Source organism: Alligator sinensis, unplaced genomic scaffold, assembly GCF_000455745.1.
Source record: "Alligator sinensis unplaced genomic scaffold, ASM45574v1 scaffold1223_1, whole genome shotgun sequence".
NCBI lineage: Eukaryota > Metazoa > Chordata > Crocodylia > Alligatoridae > Alligator > Alligator sinensis.
Genome location: NW_005842062.1, coordinates 992,467 through 1,015,815, shown reverse-complemented (window position 1 = coordinate 1,015,815; position 23,349 = coordinate 992,467).

Genomic DNA, 23,349 nt, shown 5'->3' with positions numbered 1-23,349 from the left:
GAGCACCCACAGATCCCTCACCAGGTCATTGCCTGTTGCAAGTACCAAGTCCAGCAAGGCATTTCCTATGGTGGGATTGTGTACCTCCTGGGTTAGGTAGAGGTCCTGTATGCAGGCTAAAAACCTATGTGAGCATTCAGACATGGCTGAGTGATCCTCCTAGCAGATGTAGTTTAGGTAGTTTAGGTCACTCATGTCCTTACAGCCTCCGTGAGCTGACCTGAAAATTCCAGGTCCAAGTGGATCTTAGGACAGGTGGATCATGTTGGGACAGGAATGAGATTTGAAGTAAGGAGTGGGTAGAGTATAAAGTACTTTGTCTCTCCCTAGCAGACAGAGGATATAGACAGATGTAATGGTTGTATCCTTATCAAAGGATAATGATGTAAGTTGTTAAAATGGTCAAAGTTAGGGCTATATAGCATTTTAATGCCTACAGGATTATATATACATGATAGCTGTATCATAACATCTGATGCATGATTCCCTGGATACAATGGCTAAAATGTATGAAATGTCATGGCTCACCATGGGTAGTACTATATGTGTAGAAGGAAGCCATTTTTCCTGCCTGCCCCTCAGTGTAGCAAGGAGCCCTCCACACCCTTCCATCTTATATTCTCCTCTGGACATAGATAGCAAAGGCCTCTTGCCTGCATTGCTTTTCCCTCTTTGGATATGTCTCTTCTCTTCTATCTTTTCTTCCTTCCTCCTTTCTTCTTTCCCTTTCTCACTACAAGATATAGAATTATTTGGGTATTTTTCTTTTTGGTATGAGGAATTGTGTTTTATGAAATTACATAGGTGCCTTATAGGTATAATAAGGTATTTTACATTTTGTATGTGTTCGTTTTGTATTTCCTTTTATTGTATTTTGATATTTTTATCTATCCATGTGCCATGGCATTTCTACCTCTTATATTTTATACTCTACCCTGTAACTGAATGCATTCTATTTTTTAAAGAAGTTATACCCTGTAACAATGGTGGGAATTGAACAGCTGCCTCCCTGCATCAGACGGACTCCTGAATGAGTGAGTGGACTGGTAATTGCATGTGTAACATGGTAGCTAGCTACAATAACAAGTTAATGAGTGGCAATTGACACCTACAAAACCGCAGATCAACAAGAGGAAGAAATCAATAGGAACCAATATATCAGCTGGGAACTCCCTGAACCTTCATTGTTAAAGAGACAGAAGCCCCGGTTTGAATTAATCAGAGCCAAAAACCAACTTTTGGGGCTGAATATCGCCAGATCAACTGTTCCCAGAGCCCTATTCACAACAATGGTAAATTATTCAAAATTCATCAATGGGCTCCTGAAACTGCACATACCCCTGGATGTGACCCCTAGCTGCCATCCAGTAGCTACCAAAGGGGATATCCCACAAGGGTCAATGACTCCTGGATTGGGCAAGCCCAAAAACTGGGGAGTCACAAAAGTCTGCCAAGGACAGATAAAAGGCAGTGAAGAGTGACCCTCAATGGCGCCCTCTTGATCTCCAACTTGACCAGCACCTGACCTGTCCAGCCAGAAGGACCAGATGGCGACCCCCTTCTGGAAGACAACCTCACCTTGGAAGAAGCCTTGACCAGCCATTGACAGCAGACTCCAACTCTTTAGGGATAGGTATTCTTGACTCTGGTGCTTCATAAATATTCATACTTAGCTACTCTGTGTGTATGTTTGTGTTTGTGTGTGTGTGTGTGTGTGCATGTGCGTGTGCAAGTGTGAGTGCATGTACATGAGTGTGTGCTTGAGGGGATTGGCCCCAAGGTTTATGATTTGATTTCATTGCAATATTTCAGTCCATCTAATAACCTAGAATTTTAAGGATCCTGAACTGGTCATTTGTAGCCAACTTATGTCTTATTCAGGTGGACTATGCTAAACTGTTTTTCTGGTAGGTTTTCATCAGTATGTTTTTCCTATGTGTGGGTCAGGCGGTTATTGTTTAGTGTTGGCTGCATTCAATCAACTTCATAGTTGGTTTCCATTACTGAGTACATCTTGCTTTTGGCAACAGTTTAATGATAGACAATGTATTTAGTGAGATTTCATTGTATCCAGTTATAAAATGAGGGACTTTTTGCCTTATGCTAATTGGAGAAAAAACATTGTCTTCTATCCAAGTCAATATGGTAAATGAGCTGCATATGCATCTTAAGTCAATGGTGGTAGTTTTACAGTATAATTAGTTTGAAAGGAGCATAACATTAATTTGTCAACTAAAGCTAACCCTTCTCTACATATATTAAAGGCATTGTTACTAATATTAGTATAATTTTGTTTTTGTAACTTATCAAAGCATTTTTTTAATGAAGGACTTAAATAACTTATATTATGGCTTTACCAAAAATATGAACTTATTCAATAGTTTTCTCCCATCCATATCATATACAGTGGGCATCATCTTGATTATGTGTTTACATAACACTGGCCGCATCTACACGAGACATTGACTGAGCAGTAGCTCATTACTACTGCACAGTAGTTCATTACTATTGCACAGTAGTGTGGTGTGGCACAAAGCATGATGTGATGCTGCTGTGCTAGTAACGAGCTCCTGAGCAGTCAGCATCACCAGAAAGCTGTTTGGGGATACTACTGCACAGTAACTCCAGTTATTGAGCAGTCATTTAGTAGTTGTATATGTAAGAACTAAATGACCGCACAGTAAAAACTGTGCAGTCAGCTCCTCATGTAGATGTGGCCACTGTCTACATGTTAATATATTATAGTAATTTAACTTTAGTAGTAGTTATTAGAGCAAAGGCACCTGCTGCAACTTTGCTTCTCTCTCTCAGCATGGCTAATGTAAATTCAGAATAATTAATACAGTGTAATCATTCTAGATTGAGACAGGGATGACTTCATTGCCTTAGTGAAAAGTAAATCAGATTAGAGTCTTTCTAAACCTGGATAAAGTAGTTGTCAGGTCCATTGGGACTAATTAAAAGATGCAAGTATCCAACCCAGCCATAAAGCCACAAGGGTTTCCCTAAGAACCTGTTGTAGAGAGTCAGACTGCTGTTGGTTCTTCAGTGATAGAGCATTCTCTCAACAGCAAGCTGGAGAAGATCTCTGGTTTCTACTAAGGGAGTTGAGTAGAAAGAATATATTTTGATTTGCTTTGAGGAAATCTAGGAAACATTAGCAGAAAATCCAAGGAGAGTTGACACATTTGAAGTGCAGCCAGGACTTGACAACCCCCAGTAGCATGATGACACTAAGTACTGTTTATAATCATAGCATTTCAATGCATCCCTCCCAGAGAGTGAGTCCTGGTGGCCAGGAAAACAGAATGATTCTCACTTTCCTCAGTGCATCATATGCAGCATAGCAAAATGCACCAATTGTGGCCTGAATAATGTTTTCTAACTTTTTGGCCTGGTTTTGCCTTTCTTAAAATACTCAGATCACAAAAAGTTTGAAATTTATCTTTTCAAAGGCATAAAAATAATTCTGAGCAAAATAAAGCTTTAAAAGAGTGGGCTATATATTTTGCTCTTTCCTGTAATTTAAATAAAGATGCCTTGACTTGCTTGAGTTTTTCTAGCAAAAAGTTGCCTTTGAAATGAGATCAAGGAAAGGATAATTTTGAAGAAGGCTGTGGGCAAGGTGAAAAGATGGATTATAATGGAAGGTAGAGCTACCTTAAATTTTGCTGCATACAGGGTGTATCTACATGAGACGTTTATTGAGAAACTGCCTAATTATCTCTGCAGTAAATGTCTCAGGTGTCTACATGTGCTGAGTAAAGTAATTAGGCTACAATAAATTAATAAACTTCACAGCAGGATAGTACTTGTAAATACAAGTTCTACCCTGCTGCAGAGTTTTTGAGTGCACAGCAACACATGTGTAGACTCTGACTTGGCTGGCTGGGGCATGAGGGTACTTGAGTGCATGGGCTGCCTGCTGGCTAACCCCGCACTGAAGCACCCTTGTGCCCCAGCCAGCCCTTCCACAGCATCTTGAGCCATACAGGAGCTGACCCCATGGCCTTTTGCAGGTGTGACTGCATTGATCTGGCTCAACATAACGTAGTGCTGGGCACACATTCAAATGGCATGCCTGGGATCAATAAACTCCAGTGTCTTATTCACTGGTGTTTATTGCTGCATCTTAATTATATGTATAGATACACCCATAGATTCATAGACGAAGGGTCGGAAGAGACCTAAGTAGATCATCAAGTCCAACCCCCGGCCCTGGGCAGGAGAGAATACTGGGCTCATATGACCCCAGCTAGGTAATTGTGAAGCCTCCTCTTAAAGACCCCCAAAGTAGGAGCCAGCACCACTTCCCTTGGAAGTTGATTCCAGATCGTAGCTGCCCTGACTGTGAAATAGTGACTTCTAATGTCCAGCCTGAACCTACTCTCAAACAACTTATGGCCATTATTCCTTGTTACTCTGGGAGGTGCATGGGTGAACAGGGACCATTCCCCACTGGTCCTACCTGGTAAGTTTGTAGATGGCCACCAGGTCCCCTCTCAGCCTTCTCTTGTGAAGGCTAAACAGGTTCAGTTCCCATAGCCTCTCCTCATAGGGTCTGCCCTGCTGTCCCCAGATCATGTGAGTGGCCCTCCTCTGGACCCTCTCGATGCTGGCCTCCATTTCATACAGTTCACCCAGAATCCCTCTGCCACTCCCTCTCTCAGCTTTCCACATATGATTAGTGTGCCCCTGGCCTCCATGGGTGCGTCCACACATGCAACCACGAACGCTTGCAGCAGCTCAAATAGAAATGGTGCAAATTTGAGCAGGGGCTTTTTGCCTCAGTGCATGTGCTTGGACATGCACTTTGTTGTGGAGCAAGTTGTGCCACTTGGGGCAAAATAACCCTGCCTGGCTCCTCCTGGATCTGCAGCCAGGGGGAGCTACAGCCTGGGGCCAGCACCTGTGCTGTCCCCACCAGTATAAAAAGTAGGGCTGTGCGAGTCTTTGGATTGTACTTCCAAACTATCCAGGTACTTCCTCAGCCTGACAAAGGGGTTTTCAACCCTAAAGCTGGCTTCCTGGGAAGCTAAGCTGAGCTTACCAGGAGCCTCACAACTGTACTGCAACCAGCAAGTGTCAGGCCTGTCAAAGACATGACAGGGCTGGGCATTTCCCATCCAGTACTTTATGCATGCGTGCGTTAGCTGGAGGTTATAGCACCTCCTACCTGCCTTTCACCAGGGGATCATTGGTCCTGGCATTTACGGGGTTCCTGCACTGCCAGCAGTCCCACCAGGCCTCCCTACCCTGGCAGGGTGCAGTTTTAGTGGTCACACCCAGGACCTGAGGCCTCCTCCTTCCCCATAGCCCCAATCCCATACCTCCAAGTTCCTCCTGGCAGGGGAATGAGCTCAACAGGGACATGTTCTTCCCCTGCTGGCTGGTGATGCAGTTAGTGCTCCCTCCAGCTGAGAGCAGGGCATTACTCAGTTTTTAAAAAACTCAAAAAAAGAAATTGATGCAGACGGAGTGAGGAGGGTGGCACTCAGTCCATCTGCAGGTGGAGCTTGAGGAACCCCAGCAGCAGGAGGTTCACCTTTAGGAACACCAACTGCTCCACCAACGTAAGATCCAAGCAGGTGTGGTGGGGTGTCACAGCATCCCCAGCAATGCTGAACACCCTCTCACTTGGAACACTGGTTGGTGGCAGGACAGGTGTTGCTGGGCAACTGTGGACAGATACTGCCACATCTGGCTGTGGTTTGCTCAGTAGGCCAAGGGGTCATAGTCCAGTGGCTCTACATCCTCGGTGAGACAGGTAGCCACTGAAGCCTTGGTGCTACCTGCCCGAGGCTGGGATAAGGTGCGTTTGGACCCCAGCATTGCAGCCATGCCCATGGCCCACATTGGTAGTCGCTGGTGTGGAGGAGACTGGCTGGTGCTGGTGCTGGGAGTTCTGGCACAGGAAAGTGGATCCCCCTCTTCCACATCCCCTCGCCTCTGTACTTCAGCCTCCTGGACTTTGTTCACCACCACCTACATCCAGTGATCAAGGGTTTTGGGGCTGCCAGTGCACATGCTCCCCTTCACCCTCAGGTTGCACATGCCCACCATCATGTGGACCATACTGGACCACAAGGATTTCAGCCATCTCCTGATGCCCTCCTTCAGCCACCTCACCAGAGCCTGCACATCTGGTGACAGTGGCCTGCCCCAGGCAGTAACATTGATCCCCTGGAACTTCTCCATTTGGTTCTCCAGTTCCCTCACTAGTGGGATCCCTTGGAGGGCATCACCAGTGCTAAGGGTCTTAAGGGTCTTGGTGGCCTCAAGTAAGGGCTTGAGGACCACCAAGATCTGGGAGATGGTACCCCACTCAGCTCTGTTCAGGTGGCTGCTGATCCCAATCTACCCAAGCATAGCCATCTCATGGATGGCCTTCTGTTGTGCCACCAACCTTTGGAGCATCAGGTGTGGAGTTCCACTGAGTCTCCACATCCTGTATGATTCTGTGCTGTGGGATGCTTAGCTCTGCCTGTTTCTCCCACAGCATCTTGCCCCTTTGATGCTGGGGTGGAAGTAGCCCACCACCTTCCTGCATTTCAAAATCAGCTGGCTTGTAACAGTACTGGTGGCGGTGCCTTCACTGGCAGCCCTGTCCCCCTCCAAGGCATCCCTCACTATTAGATGCAGCCTTCACCATATTGGCCCTGTTGTCAGTGACCATAAACCCAGGGGTGAGCTTGACCTGCCCAACAAACCACCCCTGCCCCATGTAGTTCATGGCCCCCATGATCTCCCTTGCTGTGTCGGACTCATCCAGCACCTCGGCTTGCAGTAGAGCCCACCGATAGCCTGACTGATTGCACCAGTGCCCCGTGTGGGAGAGGTAGGCGTGATTGCCACCCCAGCTGCTCCATATGTCAGAGGTGAAGTGCAAGGCTACTTGTGGCCCTGCCTTGCACAGCTCCTCCCTCAAGTACTCCCTGCATGCCTCTTACAAGGAGGGCACCACTGCCTTGCTAAAGGTGGTGCATGTGGGCACTTTGTAAAAGGGGGCCAGAAGAGCTACAAACTGCCTGAACCCTGGCCACTCAACTAGGGAGAAGGGCTGTCTATCCAGACTAAGCATCTCCTCAATGCCCTGGGTGATCTCACTCGCCTTGTGAACACGCCCCTCTTTCTGTTCACCTTTCCCCCACTGGTCCAGTCTGACCTGCCTCTGCCTTGGGGGAAAGGGTGCTTTGGAGCAAGTGGGGGACTTCCCTTTTGGCACACTTGCACTGGTGCCAGGCTGAGCAGGAAGACGAGGTAGTGCTGCCTCCTCAGATGCAACAGCAGGGCCGTGGTGGAGAAGTGTCTCATGTCCTTGCCATGGCTTATGTGCCTTTGGCAGTGATGGCAGATGGCAAACCTGGGATCATGTGCCACCTTAAAATGCTCCCACACTACACTACTCTCCCACTTCTGGGTTGAGGTTGAGGACCCTGCCTTTTCCCACTCCTCACTAGGCTCAGGCTCAATAGCAGGAAGAGCTGTCTCAGCTGAGCCACTTGCCTTCACAACCTTAGCCTCCTCCGAGGTGCTGCTTTCTGGAGGAGACCTGGGTCTAGGGGAAACTTGAATGGTGTGGAGCACAAACTCTGATTCCCCTTCAGTCCCCAGATTCAAATAAATGAATTGAATGGTAGTACTAATAGTAACTGAATAGAATAGCTAAGCTAAGATAAGATAAATCCTACTGTCATAAATAAGTCCCCAGTCAGAGTTAAATGCTCCTGTCACAATGGGCCGAGCAAGCTGTTTTACCTCCCCCCCCCTTTTTGGGGGGGTGGGGCACCTGATATGGGCATACCCTATGTCATATTGCCGAGTACTTCAGTGGAAGGTTCTAGAAGTTAGCACCTAATGCTAGGTCTTTATAATAGTAAGGAAAAGTTCCGCCTTGTTATGTAAATATGTGCAACATTATTGGCCGGATGTAAATTATTCTGTAAAGATGGTTAGCTATTGGCCCGCTAGTCATATATAAGGTGGCGGAGCCCTCTGCAACGACCTCCGAGCTCGCTGCCCGGAGATCTGAGAGATCACCTTTAGAGGTTCGTTGAGAGACTGATCATCTTTCAGCGTCTCCCCGTCACCGAAAATATCTGACGTACCCTATCCCGATTGCTAGCTCGTTGCGTTGCAAACTCGTCCATTCCTCCATTCGATTGTCGTTCCTGTTACCTGTTGAGTTATTTGTATTCTACGTTCGCCTCGTTTTCTGTAACAAGCAAGCTTCATTCACTTATGCCAGAACCATCCAAGAGCGTAAGTAAAATCTCTTTGAAACCATTAAGCTGTCCTGCCTCTCCATCCACACGCCTGCCCAGCTGATCCCGTTTTGCTTAACAAACCCAGATTTCTGGCCCGGCTGGTCCGGTTCCCAGGACACCTACCCACTCCTTTGTAACAAGAAAAAGGAGCAGGCAAGTTCAACTAGTACTGAGCCAGCAAGTCGCAATGCCTCAGTCTAAGGGTTCCTCTCTCACAAAGTCCCTGACAGGGAACAAGCTGGAAAAGGCACAGCATACCTCCAAACAGAGGCTTTTATGCTGTTTCTAGTCCCACCCCACAGACACTGTCAATGGAAAGCAGCCAGGGAGAAATTCTTCTCACTGGCCACCTACAGATGTCAGTCTTCCTCCCTGCTCCCCCTCCCCCCCTAATCTCCCTCCCTCCCCCACTTCCCCTCCCTCTTCTAACTTTAAGTCAAGCTGTCTGAAGCATCTGAAGCATCCAAAGTGCATCCGAACCACTTCAGATGCGCTGAACCACTTCAGATAGGTTGCCTGAGCCCGCAATTCAATCTGGGCATCATACTTCGGACACCGAATCGTCCAAAGTGGCACTGGTTCCAAAGTACAATCCAAAGACTCGCACAGCCTTACTTTTTATACTGGTGGGGACAGGCTGTAGCTCCTCCTGGCTGCAGATCCAGGAGGAGCCAGACAGGGTTATTTTGCCCCAAGTGGCACAATTTGCTCCACAACAAAGTGCAAGTCTGAGTATATGAACTGAGGCAAAAAGCCCTGGCTCAAATTTGCACCACTTCTATTTGAGCTGCTGCAAGTGCACGTGTTTGCATGTGTGGACACACCCATACTGAGCTGTGCTGAGTTATGGGGTCACCATGGCTTGAAATGCTGTTGACTGTGCCCAGAGAACTATGTGGCAAATCATGAGCCTTTGAACTTATATCATGTATAGTTTGCACTATATATATGTTGGTGCCAAAGTGCTAACCAAAAGTGTGTGTTTTGAAGTACCTGTGCTAAAAAGTGCAGCAGTTTCTAAAAAGGTAATATGCCTCAATTCTGCTTGAACTAAGTATATGGCTACTATATGCAAATTGCTACAGCCATGTTTAATTTCAAGGTTATTATTTTAAGATTTGTTCTTCAGTTCTATGCCCCCAGATATATTTCCCCTGATGCAGCAGTGGGTAGGGAATAAATTTAAGGCAAACCTCCAATAATTATATACTATACCTGGAAAATTATTTTTAAAATTCCATATATTGAATCTATTGGTGGGATCATCTTATACTCAGGGGCATCTTTTATTTGAGTAAATATGGTACATTAGATTATCAAAATCTGTATTTTTCTAAGCTTACATTCCTTTTTAGAAATAGGGAATTCTAACCACATTTTATATTATGATTTAGAGTCACTACCATGTCATCTATTCACGAAGTGAAAGTAAAAATTTGATATAAGGGAGCAGTAATGCATGCTTGGAAATTAAGATTTATTCTAGAAATTAAATTTGTATCTTTGGAGGGGAAAAAAAAAATTCTAATATGACAGAAAGAACAAAGAATGTCTACACATTACGATGTACTGCTCCCATGTAGCGGGGCTTGGTAATTCCAGAGGTTAAACTCACTTTGCCCCTTCTCTACACAATTCCTACAGGACATTATGGAGTTAGCAGGCTGGCTCTACTTCCCTGTGTCCAGTTCCATGGCTTAGTGTTATGCTGTTTCCTGCCACTCTTCCCTAATATCTAGAAAAACAAAAACATTCTCTCACATTATCACCATACTGCCTCAACACACTAATTTTTATTTTCACAAGATTGTTTTTATCCCCACTTTGGAGATTGGGGTGGTTAGGTAAGAGGAGGGAAACCAAAATTCAAGGATTTGGAATCACACAGGAAGTATGTGGCAGAGCAGAAACTTGAACTGTCTCCAACTGCTGGGTCAGTTTCTAATGATGTGATCATTTTTTCTGTCCTTGGTACATTGACCTCACAAAATATCATAATGTAGCTATTGTGAGAAATACTGATTTCCCCTCGTGTGAATCATTGCATGTACTTGTATCATAAAGAATTTCAGTTGAAGATACTGGGTTAATTTTTCTGATACTCTACCCTTTCAAATTATTCAGTATTCATAAGTGAGCTTTGCAATGTAGAGTTATGAACTTATGTAGCCATTTGTAGTTTAGCTGGGAATATTTCTTTCAGGTAAGGGTATCATAAGCAAGATCAAAATATATTCTTAAATCCTAATTAACCTTTTAAAGAAAGGAAGCTTTCACAGGAATGTGATTGTATACTGAGAAGGATCTAATATATCTCTTTCAGGTCACCTTTGTAAGGGAAAAATAGCACTTAAATGAAATATAATATTCAGTAATTAGTAATTATGAAAACATTTTCCTAGATTATTTCCTGAAAAATCAGGGCTATTAAATACTGAAAATGCTTCTTGGATAGCATTAAACCTTCTAAAGATAACCTTATTGCTGCTTCCTTGCCTTCTCTAGAATTACGCAGTTTAAAACTGAGGTAGCACAGCAATGAAGCAGAACCAATATATTTTTAGGCCTAATTCTTCAAACCCTTGCACATTGTGTGTGTGTGTGTGTGTGTGTGTGTGTGTGTGTGCGTGTGTGTGTGTGTGTGCACGCGCGCGCGCACATATATAAAGAATTTCAGTTGAAGATACTTGGTATACATACACACAGTGAAATTAGAAGGGTTGGTTTCCCTGCCCCTTCCCTGTCCTCCTGCTTTCCAGACACACGCACATATAATCCATTTTTTTAAATCCTCAAAATGGTAGACATTTATTGAATGACAATGTTCCCTCCTGAAAAGCTAACTCAGGAAATAGTCCTAAAATTGGCTTTAGTTAATCTTTCATGTCTTGACATTCTAGCTTATATAGAATGCAATCTGCCCTATGCAGGACTGTACTGTGTAAATACAAACATGATGCCTAATAGATTAAAATTGTATTGATTGACACTTGCCTATCTGAATGATTAGATAACTCACAGTTATGTAAAGTGAAGTAAATAGTTCATCCTCTATAATTTGCTTCATTTATGTCTTTGTCATTCTGTCTGTCATGCTCAAAAAACTATATTTGCACTCATGTTTCTAGACTTTTAGTGATTGATTTCAATTAGTTATGCTGTACTCTTGGTATCTGAGCAAAAATTGTCCCTTACCACCTTTACTTTACTTTAGGATCGGCCATGGGGGAGCCCTCCCTCGGTTGCTGACTGGCTGCTGGGGGGGTGGGGGGCAAGTGTCCCCCCTGACTCAGGAGGCACCAGTCACCCATGCAATTGAATGTTTTCCTGACTTTTCATCTATTCATCTCCTCTTTATTTGTAGAATTTCAAGGTATTCCTATATTTAAACAGAAGCACCACCACTGTTGATATGCATGCAATTAACATCTTTTCAGGCAATGAAGCAACTGGCTTCTGCACAAAATGAAAACTGGGCTTTACAGAATAAGTTTCTTTCCTTTATCCATTGTTGTAGCCCTTAACTCCTTTGTATCACTCTTAAAAGGCACCAAGTTTTACATAACATTTGTAAATAAGATTTAAAGCATTTAGTCCACTGAAGCACTACAAACCCCCAAAACAAAATAGGGTCAACAAACCCACAGGGAATTTTGTGCTACAATGGCTCACTGTTTCTGATGCCCAAATTACTTTGGGTTCCTGCATCCTGTTTTTTTTTTAATAAAAGAACATTAAATCAGTGAAGAAAGCAGCAAGTAAGCAAACATCCTGAATGTAAGAGTCCTCCCTTTCAGCTCACCGCTCTTAAGAGAATCAGCAGTGCACATCTATATACAGGCATGGCTCCCAGTTGCCTCATTTTAAACTGGTAAAAATGATCCCCTTTACCACAGATGGTGCACTTTATATAATGTTTAAACTCACTTTTTTTAAGGTCCCTTCCTGATTAGTATGACCTCAGTGTCTAATGGAGACTTCACTGCAAAAGATTAATTTGGACATGAGCTTGCTTGTTGATTACAGGTATATAATTTCACTGGTAGAACATTCCTGTCAACACTTTTCTATTGTTAATTCTCTTCCAGGACTCTAGGACTTTTAGGTAAAAAAGGTAACAGAGAAAGCCCAGAAATGCACTTTGTAAATGGAATTTACAGATGAACAAAGATACACTCAGAACGCCAGGTCCTATTTTGCCTTCTACAAACAGAGTTATGAACATCTGTTTATGATAAGGTGGCTTGTATGTACCATACATCACTTTTTTAAATGCTGGATTTGTTATGATAAAGGCAAAATTATTGCAGATTATGATAAAGGGAAAATTATTGCAGGTGAGATGTGAGGAATGGTATTGTGATACCAGGCCAACAAGGTTCTTTGGATAAGTGTGATATTTTTTATTAGACCAACTAAATAGTTAGAAAAATTGTTCATTGTAAGCTTTTGGGCACAAACAACCTTCTTCATATGTGAATACTTGTCTATGTCTATCCCAAACATGAAGCTGGTCCAATGAAAGATTTCACCTACAAGAATTCTTGCCCCTCATATATTTCCTGGACTATCACAGTAACAACTTAGCTTCAGGGAGACTGTTATGCCACTGTTGTACTAGGAAGAATTATATTAACCATTAGAAAGTATAGCATCTTGATCTCCCCTGCAACCCCAAAATAAGTTGCGCCATATTGGACCAGTCTAACTTATAATAAATAATAATCATAATTTGCTCTAATAATTATTGTTCTCTTAGATATTTCCACAACCAGTGGTCATATTTTTAACAATATTTTCTCTTCAGACTCCTCATTTTTCTTTCATTGCCATGAGGATTTCTGCAAACATCTGTTCTTTAAAGCTTTTTTCAAAACAAAACAAAATAGAACAAAAAAGTGCCATTTAAGTCATAAAAAAGGAAACATTGTCTTCTTGGGTTTCTTTCAGGTCTGGAGACCCTTTCAAAATCCCCTTGCTGTTACACAAAGACTCCAAATAGTGTGTTATATAAGGGTAAGTGAGTTTATCAAGAAGCTGTGGCCCAAGATATTCACTGATGGGTCCTGTTACAGTTGCTGCCAATTAAAGTTATTTTATTATTTTTTATCCCTTGAAAAATATGAAAAGAAATGGTATTATAATTCTCCTCACATAATCCCATTGAAGATACTGAAAACAGGCAATGTGGAAAAGAATATTCCCTTGATAATTATTCTACAAATGCTACAATAAAATCCTTCCTCATACTTTCACTTTGATAACAAATTAACATTCCATTCTTGAGGAGACTATGAAGCCTAAATAGAAATGTAATAGCAAAACTGAATTTAATAGTTTCTTAAGTATTTTTGAATAAAAATGGGCTCAGGTTTTCATTTGGATTTTTCTAGTCTATAGAAAAATAGATCTGTTAATTTGAATCCATGCTATTTTAACAAGTGTCCAAAGACCACAATAAAAACCATCATAAATACATTAGTCTCTGTATGTCTATATATACAGACATGATTTTTCAGGACCGTAATTATAATCTGTTTCCAATAAAACTAGTAATAAAATGAGATGTTGTAACATTAAACACCTCTACTATACTAAGTAAACTCCTAACCTAAAAAGGCATTTTGCAACAATGAAGGAGAAATCTGGCAAATTAATGGTAGTATAGGTTGGTCCTGCTTCTTTGTATTTATATGAGGCATTTTAGAGAGAGGATAGCTCAGGAACTGTTGAAAAGGTTTCACATTCAAACTTATATGACTCTGGAGCCCCCTCTACACATTATTTTGCTTATGACTGAATACCTAAAAAGCTTTCTAAACATTTGAAAATAATCATTTCAACTAATGTTTCAACAGATTGGAGATTTATATTAGTCATGTGTTCAAATTAAGGATGTAAATATTTCTTTTAAAATATTAATTTAACTTTCTCTAATTATAGCAGTTAAATGGTTAACTTAGCACAGTAGCTCAGACACAGTGGCTGCTGGGAGCCACTCCCAGAGCCCTTTGACAGGGAAGGGGGGGTGGGAAGGGTGGGAGGCAGTGGCAGGCCCAGCCAGACATAACCCACATGAAGCCCCCTGCTGGGAGGGAATGCCTGTGAATGAGTATCTAATTGCTTAATTGATGAGTCATAAGGCCACTTGCTGTCTTCTTAGGCTATGGGTACTATTCCACCTTACCCTGCCACGCTTCCCCTCCACTCCTCCCTTTCACCTTCCCTGATGTCTTCTGGCTCCTGGTAGGTCCAAACTCAGAGGTATGATTCATGGGCAATCCCTTTCAGTCGAGGATGATTGTCTTCCATGATTGCCTTATCTGTGGTCTGAAGATGGCTGACAAGGTCAATCTAGGATTGACAGGTTCTATTGCAACCCAGGCACATTTTTTAATGCAGGGTGGGTGGCTCTGGATTATTGGTTTGTTCCTTGACATGCTTTTTCTGCTGCTCCCACTTTTCCATCTCCTGTTCTTGTCATGAGGTTTCAAAGCACTGAGACCCTTGCACCAGACTCTTCCTTCATTTGGGGCAGCCCTGGGTGATAGTCTCCCATCAGTTGATGTCAATGTTGCATTTTTTCAAATTGCTCTTAAGCATTTCAAGCAAGTTGGCCTTGAAGCACTTTCTCTGCCCTCTTCTTGAGCTGAAAACTTGTTTCTGGAGTTGGACATCTGGATGATGTGGACAACTCAATGAAGTTGATGTTGGATGATCATCAGATCCATTGTCATGGTGTTTGCTTATGACAGGACACTAAATCTGGTGCATCTGTCTTCCCACTGGATTCAAAGGATCTTCCACAGGCAGAATTGATGGTACTTCTCCAATGACTTGTGTCTCCTGTTATGCTGTCGATGTCTCTGCTCAGCTCCATACAGTAAGGTACGAATCATGAATGCGTGATAAACCATGAGTTTGGTTTTGAACTGATGTCACAATGTTTGAACACCCATTTCCTCAGGCATATGAAGGCTAGTATATTTGAGGCAATGTTGGATGTCACCCTTCTGTGACAGAGGACTTCTGAGGTACCAGAAATACTTAATGTTCTCCAGAGTCTCACCATAAATATGAATTACTGAAGCTGGGGACTGCTCATTAAGAGCTTGTTGATGGAGGACCTTAGTCTTCTGAATATTAAGGGTCAGTCCCATTTTTTTTGTACGCCTCAGTAAAGAGGTCAATGATTGCCTGAAGATCTTCTTCCAAGTGAGCACACACTGCAGCATCATCAGCATACTGGAGTTCAATGACTGGAATCAGAATAGTCTTGATTTTGGCTTGAAGTCAGCTGAGATTAAACAATTTGCTATCCATTTGGTAGTTTAGCTCCAGTCTGACTAGAATCTTCTTGGTGGTCAGTTGTAGTAACATGATAAGGAATATCGAGAAGAGTGTTGGAGGAGCCTTCTGCTCAGATGGCTTCAAAGATGGGAAATACTCAACATCCTCCAGAGTCTCTCTGTAAATCTGAATAGCGGGAGCTGGCAAAAGCTCATTAAGAGCTTGTTGATGAAGGACATTAGTCTTCTAAATGTTAGGCATCAGTTCCATTTTCTGGTATGCCTAGGTAAAGATGTTGACGATTGCCTGAAGATCTGTTTTTGATTGAGCACAGGCTATAGCATCATCAGCGTACTAATTATTGAAGTTGGGGTGATTTTGGTTTTGGTGCAGCATCAGCTGAGATTAAACAGTTTACCATCCAGTTGGTAGTTTGGCTCCATTCTGACTGGAAGTTTTTGGGTGGTCAAATATAAAATAATGGTAAGGAAATTGAGTAGAATGCTGGAGCTATGAGACAGCCATGCTTAACTCCAGTCTTAGTCTCAAAGGAATCTGTGATAGATCTGTTACTGAGAGCCACTGCTCACATACCATCATGGAGCAAGCAAAGAAAGTTGAAGAATTTTGGTGGGCATCCATACCAGCATTTCTCTGTTGACAGTTGACAGATTTCAGGAGGTCAAAGACGGCCATATAAATAAGTTTATGTTGTTCCTGGCATTTTTCCTGCATATGGCAAACTGTGAATATCATGTCAGTTATGATTTAAGGCATCAAGATGCAGAGAGTTATGATGCCTAATAACTGACAGGAAACTCCTAGGAAAATGAATAACTCAGACAAAACTCATGGTAATTATTTTACAGCCAATTCTGGGCCTTTCTCCCTAGTATAAAAAGACTGTTTCCTGTAGTGTTTTATATCAATCTAGTCATAAGACAATGTATCTAAAGGCATAGATCAGTGATTCTCAACCTTTTTTTAGATTCAAGGCACCCCTAGGAAAATGCAAGCTCTTATTTCTTACGTATCTTTTGACCATGGAAAAATAATAGAACAATTCTTTTGTTGCAAAGATCTCAGAAATATCTCAACAGGTCAGGATTATTTTAACATTATGGAATCTTACATGAAATCTCTGGGTTTCTCAAGGCACTCCAGGATGCTGTCGCACCCTGGTTGAGAACCACCAGCATAGACAAATGAACATATTATTATGAAGATGATGAGGAAGGGGCTTTGATGTATGTCACCTTCTCCTTTGACTCACTAATTGCTTATGTGCATTCCCTTACATTATAGTAAATGAAAATTAAAGCATAGAGTCTTAGGCCTCAAGGACAGATGACCAAAATGGCAGAGATTAGCTGTTAAAGTGTTATGTTTTCATTTACCACACAATTTTGTTCAATGCTTTTATCAATTATTTTGAAATGGGGGGGGGGGGGGAGGTAGGGGGTGCACAGTAGGGCTGTGGAATGCTTTGGGTGCTGATTCAATTCAGAGGAGATTCAGCTCGATTTGGCAGCCGAATCTCCAAATCCGAATTGAATCAGGAGAGAGAGAAAAAGGTCTGAATCAATTTGAAGCTCTCTGAATTGATTCAGAAAGGATTTGGAGAGCTTTGGAGATTCAGGCAGTCCCAACTCACCACCACAGGTAGCTGAACCCAGACTCAGTGCCAGTAAGAAGGGGGTTGGGGACTGGAGTAGGGAGGAGGGAACCATGGGGGGACCCCCACCAGTCCCTATCCCCCGACCCCCACCTACTCTCCCAGGCCCATCAATGGCTGCCCCGCCCAGCCCCAGCTCCCAGCTCTTTAAAAAAAAAAAGAAAGTCCCCACTCACTGGCTGCTGCAGCAGCTGTTAGGGATTCTGCGGGCTCATGGTAGAGCACACCATACAGTGGGGGGCAGTGGGGGGCAGCAGGGAATGCCCCCCCTTGCCTGGCAGCAGCTGGTGAAGAAAGGGCTTTTAATTTTTTTTTAAAGAACCAGGAGCTGGGGCTGGGCATGCAGCCATGGCAGGCTGGGAGAGTGGGCAGGGGATAGGGGCTCATGGCAGAGCCGTGCATGCCGTGTGGAGCAGGGGGGGGGGCAATGGGAACTGCCCCCCTCCCACCTGGTAGCAGCCGGTGAGTGTGGGACTTTTTTTGTTTATTTTTAAGAGCTGGGATGCTGGGGCCGGGCAAGGCAGCCATTGATGGGGCTGGGAGAGCAGGTGGAGGATGGGGTCTGTTCAATTCAGAGATTTGGCTGATTTGGCCAAATCAATTTGGGACAGTGATTTGAATCACTGAATTGAATCACTGTCCCCTGAATTGGGCAAATCTGACTCCAAAATGAATAGTAGCTTCTTCACGCAGGCCTAGCTGCACAGTGAAATCTCCAAGTTTATAGATGATACCAAATTACCAAATGATTCTGGTTAATCAAGTCCCAAGCTGATAGAGAGAGCCTGCAGAGAGATTTCATTAAGCTAAGTGAATGGGAAAAAAAATGGCAGATGAACTTAATGTTGACAAGTGCAAGGTAATATACATGGGGAAAAAAGATCCTCAACTATATTTACACAGGGCTGGGTTCTAAACTAGCTGCTACTGTGGCGGGCCAGTAGCGGGTGTTCCTGTGCTGAGCCACCCACTTCACTGTGCCCAACCACCTTCCAGGCTCTGGGTGCCTCCCTGGGGGTGCCTCATGTCTAACTGACCCCCTTCCTGGAGCACACCCGCTAGCCTGGGGGTAGTGCTGCCACCACCCAGGGTCTGGCCTCATCCTGGCTCTGTGCCCCCTGGGAAACACAGGCCTAGTAGTCCTTGAGGGTACTCAACCCACCCCAAGAATTTGGGGTGCTTCGCTCAGACTGAAGCACAAATAGTGGTCTCCCTTAGTAAGCTGAACCTAGGGGACCCCAAGGCATAATCTAGCCCCTCTCCCAATAAGTCTCCCATGCTAGGTACAAAGGAGAACTTTATTGGTTACAAGGAGTAGGTTTGGAATAGGGTACAGGATAGAGAAATATCAGAGAAATCCCATAGAGCAAGCTAGCATGGGTGAGTAGCCTTTGTCACGCATCTGAGTAGTAATGCAAGCTATATATCTAGTTAGAGCTCAGGTAGCTTACTCAGAAGTATCATCCAGAGGCAGGTGGGGATTCCCTCTGGAGACAGGCAGTTCATTGATCATGAGTTTCAAGAGAGAGAGCAAGTTTCAGATGGTCCAGCTCTACTCTCTCTGACTTTTCATCATAGCTACTACCCCTCTTCCTGGGCAGTCCTTAACTTATATAGACCTTATGACCTTATTTACCTCATCCAATGGAGACCAGCACCTGTTGGATGCCAGCCAACCAATTTGAAATGCATCACTGGTTGCCAGGTGGACTGGCAGGGTCTCTAGCCTCCTCGCAGTCAGGTTGGCATTGCTTAAAACAATAGGGAGCATAAGCCCCTCACCCAGGTATGTGATGCCAGTCACGTAGGAAGAGGGAGCAGGTTTTCCCCTGCCTCAGGAATGTATCCAACTCAGGATACCTAAAGAGATGGGCTGTCTGCTCTCTGCAGGGCCCACGTTAACCAAATTGTCACAGAGCAGAGTTTTTGGGGAAAGACAGAGGTGGCATTCTGCCACAGTTACAACTCTGGAAAAAGCCTCTGGAGTTGATATAAACCTTTCTCAAAAAATGTCAACTCTGTGTGGAGCTGTGACCAAAAAAGCCAATAAAATGTTGGGCATCATTAAGAATAGAATTGAAAACAAAATGGAGACCAGCATTATACCATATACAAATCTCTGGTGCACTCATATTTTGAACACTATGTGCAGTTCTAGTCTCCAATCACAAAAAAGATGTAGCAGAATTAGAAAACGTAGAAAGATAACCAAAATGATCAGGGGAAGAGACTAAAAAGGCTAGGACTCTTCAGTTTGGAAAGGAGAAGGCTGAGGAGGGATATGACACAGGTCTATAAAATCATGAAGTGTGTGAACCAGGTGAATAAGGAACTGTTGTTCACTAAGTCCCAGAATTCTAGAACAAGGAGTGCCCACAGAAATTAGTAGGTGAAAGTGGTAAAAGTAATAAGAGAAAGCACTTTTTATACAACACATAGTTAACTTGTGGAATTCATTGCCACAGGAGGTGGGGGAGACAGATAGCAAAGCCATGTTCAAAAAGGTCACCTATAAGCTTCCATCCTTGTGCACAGAAAGCATTCTAGAAGGTGGATGGACATAGCCAGAGCAGTGTGTGCTGGCTAATCCTGTTCAGTGAATGTCCCTAAGGTGGAGAGGGAGTGGCAGGGGATAGTAGTTAAAATTTGGAATAACCCACAAAAGTAGCAATAAACTATGTAGCAAAGGTAAAATCAGCAGCTGGCTCCTTCTCCCCTTCAAGGTTTACAAACAGAAATACTCTATTTCTACAAAGTATACATCTGTTTTACATAGACCAAAGGTTTGCAGACACTCTCATTACATGGCTTTTTGAGTGAATTTTAAATTTGTCCCCATGTCAAAGTATCAAATATCAAACTTGGATGACTAAACATAAGCTGCATTAATACAATCATATATTCATTACTTTAAGATCAGATTTTTCTGTTTTATAATATTTCTTGTCCCAAAATATTCCATCATTTCTCCTGCTTTAAAAAAAAAATTGTTTTAGAGCCCCACTTCCTCATAGAAAACTTGTATAAAACTGTCATGATCAAAACAGAAAGGACTTCAGATATCCTTTGGATATCTGACTGATATTTTAGTTCATATGTTCATGTCAGCTTTGATGTGGCAGGCAGAATTTAAACTCCTGCTGATGCTAGCAGTAAGTCACTGCAGTTGTCTTCTTTTAGCTGCTTAGCAACCATGGAACATAGGCTCATAAATGTGCCTCCCACAGCTATTTTATCAAAGTACATAGTTAAATGCAGCATGTACTCTTATAGATCAGCCTCCAGTTGTCTGCCAAGGGAAGACAAGATAGTTGTCTAGAACAGATACGTACAATACGCTACACGAGACACTGTGATGCGCCATAGCCTATTGTACTGCACATCAGCATGCCATGGCAAAAAAACATGCTTATGCACAGTAGAATTAGTCTACTGCACATTAAGCATCATGAAAAAATGCTCGCCTTTGCTACTGTGCATTAGTGTGGTCTAATGCACCTTTATGTAGTATGTCATATTAGAGGTACTAAACTTAATGTGCAATAGCAAAGATGCATTAATGAATGTGTAGATGCACTCACAAGGTATGTACAATCATTACATTTAGAACACCCCTACCAAGGTCTAAATGTCCCAGTGTGCAAATGTTCATAGGGTATAGGTTACCCTAAAAATGTTATGCCTGATCTAAAGTTAATTGACATCAAAGGTTAACTAACTTGAGATTGGCAAATTATTAACCTGATCTAGTGAGGGTTAACTTGGCTTGCTCAACACTCAAATGCAGGAACAACATCACTTTCCTAAATTCATCTTCCTAGATGCTCAAGACACAAAAAGTACCCTGTGTCTTACGGACTGCAGGGGGTCCCTACACTAAGATGAATTCCACTTGAACAATATCTTGGACAACAAAGTCATAGAAGCTTAACTTTTAAATCCTTAAAACATTCAAGGACTGGACTATGTGCATAGCTCCATGTGTAGAAAATTAGGAAGAAAGTGAATCACCACATAGTAAAGATAGATTACGTTTCTGTCTTGGAAAAAAAACCCCACATTGGTAAAATCTGCCTTTTTCTAAAGCAAAGAAAGTAAAATGATCATAAGTGACAAAATATGAAATTCTAGTGCCGTGCAGTATGTGTGTACTCTGCGTAGATGCATCTGAATCAAGGGCAGGCATCCAAGTTTAAAATGTAGCATCACTTTGCATGATTAATATAGGTGGTTAGATATAGGTGATTTTGTTCCAGTTGCTATTTTGAAGACAAAACCACACATTTATATTCCACAGTAATTTAATTAGCTGTATAAGCTTGTTCTCTTTATACTGGAAAGCAGATAATATTATGCTTAACTGGTTATTTCAGCAATGTTTAAGTATTAGTAAAGCCCTCAAAGCTGTGTTTGCTGTCTTCAAGGTAATGAAGATATATTGCATTATTCTCTGCGTATACAATTTGTTGTCATTTGGTAAGCATTCTCACGATCAGGAAACATCCATTTAGCCAAAAATGTAATATTAAACATGGTACTCCAACAAATATGGTGCTTTTGGTACTCAAGTAAATGGTGCTTTTGGTACTCAAGCTATCCCTAAACATTTTGTAAGTATAATTATTAATAAATAACAATTATTTAAATCATTAGTATGTTTGAAAATGACAGATGCCTAACAAACAGTTATGCAGGACAGCTAAAATCATGATTTCCAACTATTATTTGTTGTGATCTCATTGCAAGTGACACTTCTTACCAATAGATTTCAATTCTCATCTTATACATGAAAAGCCTGGATACTGTTTATCATATCTATATCTTCATTTTGTCTATTCTCTTTTTGCATTGCCACCAAAGGAGGCTAGAAGAAATATTGAGAAGAATCAAATCCAGAAATGAAATAAAAAGGAATTAATTGTATACATTGCTCATATTGGAAGGCAGGATTGTTGAATTGGTTTTATGTGGATGGGGTGTTGTCCTGATATAGTTGTCATTGCTTTTGAGGAGCACTTAATTGTATTTGGAAAAGTTGCTGCTTTTATGTTTCAGCTTATTGGCTTATGACGCATCCAACAACAATTTAGCACCTTTTTAATGGGCTTTCTAATTGTACAGATTGTTTAATTCACTTTAATGTATTAGTCAAGGCTTGCTACTGACTTGACAACATTTTTCACTCTTTCTACACATCTACCCTCTTAAAATAGTTTTTCTTAGGGTGCTAATGTACCCTGCCCAAAAGCAAACATTCATTTATTTCAAAGTTTGATAAGTAGGGCGATTATGGAGGAAAGAAATGACATCCCAGTGAAGTAGGTACAAGCCTTTTTGGAGAGGTCAGGCAGTGAGTTTATACAGCCTGCATCATAAGCCAAATTTCTTATGGGATATTACTAAGTAGGGGTGTGAAAAGCGGGCCCTATTTGATTTGGATTCGGCTCAAATCAGGGACAGTGATTTGATTAGTTGATTTGGATCACTGTCCCTGATTCAATTTGGCTGAATCTGAAGATTTTATGCTGATTCAGTGATTCAGACACAGACACAGCTTTAAAAGTTTTTTCTACATACCTCAAAGTATCAGCACAGCTTGTGAATGCTGCAATGATGGGGCGAATGAAACATTCCACAGGAATGCGGGGGGACCCTCCACGTGCTCAGCATTGAACCCAAAAGTGGACCGGAAGTACTTCCAGTACACTTCCAGGTCCACCGGGTAGTGTGTAGGCCCCACCTGCCCATGCCCTCCCAGCTCAGCAATTGGCCATGGGGGGCCCCTGCACACTCCTTGGAAGATCCGGAAGTAGATCGGAAGTACTTCTGGTCCACTTCTGAGTCTGCTGCCAAGCATGCTGGGGAAGTGGGACACTCCATGCACCCCAGCATCACAGTATTTATGAGCCACCTGCTACCTAGAGGTATGTAGACATTTAAAGCTGTGTCTATGTCTGAATCGCCAAATCTTTTTGAATCTCTTCAAATTGATTCAGAGGGTTCCAGTTCGATTTCTCTGATTTGATTCAGATTCAGCGATGTGGCCACCAAATTGGGCTGAATCTCTGGCAAATCGAATCAGGGACCGAAGCTTCACACAGACCTATTTCTAAGTAT